Here is a 5264-nt window from a genome sequence, read left to right as displayed (position 1 = left end):
TCTGATTTCACGACTGCATTCCCATTCGCGCCGGTCGGGCGATATTCAACCTGACATTTTCATAGGAGACAACGCACACAAATTGCACAGTCAATCCACACCCTCCGTCGTCACTCGCATTCCGACTCGGCTCGGGTCGGTTTTAACTACAGTGTAACGATGTGGTGGAGGAAACAAGAAAGTCACATTAGAGATCATGTAAATGCGAATGCCAACAAACCTGGGCTGGAATCGCCGAGGATCATGGGACGTCGGTGGCAAATCTCGAAGATAGACACACAGTATGTACCGGGAGCATATCTTGGAGATACATTTGCAAATTGTGCCTTTACCGACACAATATGTCTCTGTTGGCTCGAGAGGTATTCATTTAACAACCTGTCGATTAGGATACAGTAGATGTCATTTGCAATTGCAATTCCACCGATTTGTGTCGAAACAGTTTGCCCCTCCTGCGTAGCTTAAAAGGTCGAGCGAAACATGAGGAAACGCGTCAACGCAAAGCAATCGTTACTTTCTCATATTCAGATACGACACTTGAATTCGATGTGTTTACAGCAGTTGAGATTAGATCGTGTCGGTGTGCCGTATGTCGATGCGGGACACCGAGACTGCGCGTAGCAGGAAAGGCTTTCAGGAAACCCTTGGCAAAATCAGCGTTTCTTGCCCAAAGTCCACTTGAAGCTTTTGAAATCTCCAGCAAAATAATCCTCTGTCCACTCCTCTCGCCCCAGACTTCAATTAGAGTTTCAGCAAAGTGTAAAGAAGATTGACAGATGCTTTACAGCGCAGCGGAGGAGGAGCGTTTTCACCGGTACCGTGTAGATTCTGATTTGATCAAAAATATTATTCTATCTGTCTATCTATCTATCTATCTATCTATCTATCTATCTATCTATCTATCTATCTATCTATCTATCTATCTATCTATCTATCTATCTATCTATCTATCTATCTATCTATCTATCTATCTATCTATCCAGTGTTTTCATTCATCAGAAGTAGAATGCTGGTGGAGTAGTTCTGAGGCCAACTACAATAGAATTGTTTTTTTTTTTTTTTAAATAAAAAAAAACAAAAAACATTACTTCTAAATTAGATCTGGCTCGTCGTATTTGGCAAAGCCCGACGACTTTGTTTTCAGGAAGAAAAAAAAAAAAAAGAAACCCATTACCAAACACTCCAAGTCATACACAACAAATCTGTGCATAAGCCAAATCATTTGGGAGCGGTATCCATGGTAACGCACAGCGAGTAGGAGCGAGAGCGAATGAATAGATTTCAAAGGCAATGAAGTAATGTGCCGCCGACTATAAAATCTCATGTCATTGCTCGGAATGACTACAGCACGCAAATGCGCCGTAGTGCCGCTGAATTCTGTCTCAAATTGTGCATTTTGTGGGACGTGTGTTTCTGTCCTCTTCTATATGTCCAACAGGCCTTTCCGTTAACACAAGGTTTAGCATAAGGAGACACAGCTTCCGGGAGAACTGCAAGTCGGGAAGATGCCTTGACAGCGACCCGCACGCATGTGGGTCAACGTTTAGAATAGAGTGGATATTATTCCCAGCTGCACTGAGCAAACACAAACTCCTCTGTCCTGCTCTCTGGAGTCGCTCGGCGACATCCCACGGTGAGGCTTAATTCAATCTTTAGCACACACTCCTCTCTCATCCTTCCTCATCTGCCGTTTTTGGCTAACGAACGACTCCGTCGTGTGTGTGCAAGTTTATAAACGGGCAAATGAGAGAAGCCTTTTGGTGGGCACGGTTGGAGAGCACTCGGGATTATTTGAATTATTTGTGGTTGCGCTTGTGTCTCTGTGAAATTGTTATGTAATGCTGTCACATCACACCTACAGCAAAATGTCCTTAGTCACAGTGTCTTTCGTTCTTTAAACAGTGTCTGATTTCGTCATTGGCCGCCGTCATCGAAGTCGCGTTTTATCGAACGGGAGACAACAATGCTCTTGTGCCTCTGTGAGGGCGAAACAGTGAGGCCCTTCTTAAGATGAATCATGTTTAACAACAGTGCAATGCAAAGGCCAACTCCTAATGGTCCGAGGCGTTAGGTTGCGCGTAGTGAGTCGCACAAGTAGCCGTTTATTATTCGAACACAGCGGAGTGAGGCCCGAGGGACACAAGTGGAGAGTGCACTGACGAATGACTACAGACCAGCATCAATAAAAACAGCTGTGTCAAATCATTACGACGCCAGGAAGTGAAAATGCGGATAAGTATGGAGAGTGTGAAATATGTCGGCATAATATTGCGGCTGGTCAAATTGCTAGCGGTCTTCCATGGAAGATGTCGGATTGTATCTTTAGGATGCTCGCTCCGTATAATTTCTTTTTCCTGTCCAATAAAAGGTTCATTGTAACGATCAGATTTTAACACGCAGTCGAATCCGGAGTAGTTGGTTTGGCTCGACCGCCGCCCATCAAATGAAGCTTGCGAGTCAGCTTCCACACTTTCTTCAGTTTGCTGATTTAATTGCAGCTGAAATGGACGGCAGGTAATTAGAGAGCCGCAGTCGTCCGGATGCTGTTGAACGGGCTCAAGTCTCGAAATAACCGGCGTCCAGCAATTAGGCCGCGATTCGTACTGATGCCCGGATTTCGATGACGTCACAAAATCACGCGACACCGTGAAAACAGAAGTCCGAATGAGGCTCAGGCTAACACAGCGGACAATAAATTCACTACACATGAAATGTCCATTATATGCCCAAAGCATGTTGGAAAAACTATTAAGCATGAAACACAAATAAGCAAAGGTACAATTATGGTACAATTTATTAAGGTAAAGGTCACCGTCCGTTCCCGCCTGCTTCCATGCAGCGAGTATACAGCGCTGTAAAAACACATTGGCCTTTTCGAGTGGAGTCACATTACATTCCTGGAATTTGGATTTTGCTCTCCTGACGCTTGAGTTTGCCACGAAAACCTCTGCAGCAAGAAATTGATTTGGTGATGAAGAATCAAACCTATTCCACACTACATGATACAAGCATCGTGTTGAGGCAGCCGTGTGCAATAGCCGATTCACCAAGTAACAAAGGGTTACCACATAAGCCATTTATCCAAAAACGCCGGACTGGTTGCCAGTCAATAAACCATTCACACCCAAGGACAATTTGCAGTCTTCAGTTAACCTAAGAAGCGTGGAGTACCTTGAGAAAAGCCACCCAAGTACAGGGAGAGCATGCAAACTCCTCACAGAGAGAACCCCGAACCACGAACCCCCGACCACAGCGCTGTGAGGCGCAGGTGCTAACCACTTGCCGCGCCGTGCTGCCCACACAAGGCCCACTTAACTTGATTAACTTGAGAAGATCGTTTTGTTTTGCAATATTTAAGGACTTTCTGAGACTTAAAACCTCGGCGTTTGTCAGTAGAACCGATCAAGTTTAGTCATACGCCCTTATGAATAATGATTAGTGCGCTTTATTTCGAATTGAGCGAGCAGTGACCCTCATTTTTCGAAAGCGGGTTCACATACAGTGAATTGATTCACAAATTCCTATGGAAATCTGTTACATTCCGGGTTCTTGGAACTGCTCGCATTGAGCTTTTCACAATATAGCATATAGCATCCGGGAAATATGCAAATGTAGAGCAATAAATAATTCCAAAAATGTTTTAATGGGCTTAGTTCTATGACGTATGTGTATGTGTTGTTCTTGACAGTTGAAGGAAAGGGAAGGAAAAATGCAGGCTTACGCCACCTTGTGGTCAGATGCCTGCAAGTACAATTAAAGCACGAGTTTAGCAGGACAGTACAAGGCTATATACTACTCTGGATTGCAAAATTAAGATTAGAGATGAAAGATGTATGTAGAGAATGGAGCAAAAATGATGACTTTTCAATTGTTTACTAACCCTCGATCGGTTGTGTGGCTTAACGGGAGAATTTTGGAATCAAAAAAGAAATGTGATTAACAGTTGGCAGTCATTATATTGAACGTTATGCTGTACGTTCGAGTCAAATCTACGACTTTTGTTGGTTATCGACTTTATTGGGCGTGTGCATATTTCATTCACATTCATTTGCACATCATATAACACAAACATTGCATATAACATCGATTTACATATACTTTTATAATCCACCATGATTGACATTATATCATTTCATTTTGTATGAGCCGGCACTTCGGCATTCGATTTTTTTCATTTACATCAATATTATTCTTTGTGGCAAGCATCGACCGACAATCATTTCCACTTTCCACGCGAACGAACAAGGATTGTATCTTTTCACAATGACTTAAAAAAGCAGAAACCCAGCAAATTAGTTACATTCACAGTCAAATATAGCCACCATCAATGAAATCTGCTCAAAACAACAAATAAATCATTGCTGTGTCACAGGTCAGTGACAAGGTTTTCCTTGACAAATGGCATTTTATAATACAATTAACACATGACAAACAGTTACATTTACCTGTCATACTAAATGACATGGCCGATTGTCCTAAAAAAAAAAAAAAAAAAAATATAGAACAACAATATTCTGACATGCACACGGGAGAGTCACTGGAAAGGTCCGAAGCCTTGAATCACAAGCCAATGCATTAACTCACAAGCACCATATTGCCTCTTGAAATGATAATTTACCCCAAAAAATTTTTTTTTAAATGGAATCATTCAGACACAACTGCACGATGAATTCATTAAATCGTTTCTTTAAAAAGTGAGGTTCAGAGACAGGCAAAATACCGACAACCACAGATAGCAGCAGAAGCATAAAGGTGACAATCTGCACCAGTCAGATCATTGTACGACACAACAATTACTTGATGTGAGCAGTTACAGAACATTCTCACGTTTATGCGCCACAGAACACAAAGGGGGGGTGGGGGGGTCACTTTGGCCAGACGACAACACACAAGGACAGCGTGAGGAATCTACAGGGGAACCAGGACTCATTTACACTTTGGGTCTTCTCGAAAAAGCATGATATTGCCATATTACATACACATTCGAGCGGGAATAATTCCCCCTGGAAGACATTTTCATACCTGGAAAATGAATGAGTTTATTGTTCCCTTACAGCCGGGATGTACATTTGGACTTGTGACTAAAGACGGCGTTGTCAGTGCAGAGGAGACACAACTATTTCACCACACATGCTTGATCTACTACAAAACTGCGCCTTTTGGCTGACAAGCCCACATTAGGAAAGTATGTCTTTATTTTACAGATGAACCGTACAGTGTGTGCGACAGTCCTTGGCTGAGTTTTTTTTTTTTTTTGGGTGGTG

The sequence above is a fragment of the Phyllopteryx taeniolatus genome, chromosome 3, assembly GCF_024500385.1.
Source record: "Phyllopteryx taeniolatus isolate TA_2022b chromosome 3, UOR_Ptae_1.2, whole genome shotgun sequence".
Lineage (NCBI taxonomy): Eukaryota > Metazoa > Chordata > Actinopteri > Syngnathiformes > Syngnathidae > Phyllopteryx > Phyllopteryx taeniolatus.
This window is presented reverse-complemented; position numbering follows the sequence as displayed.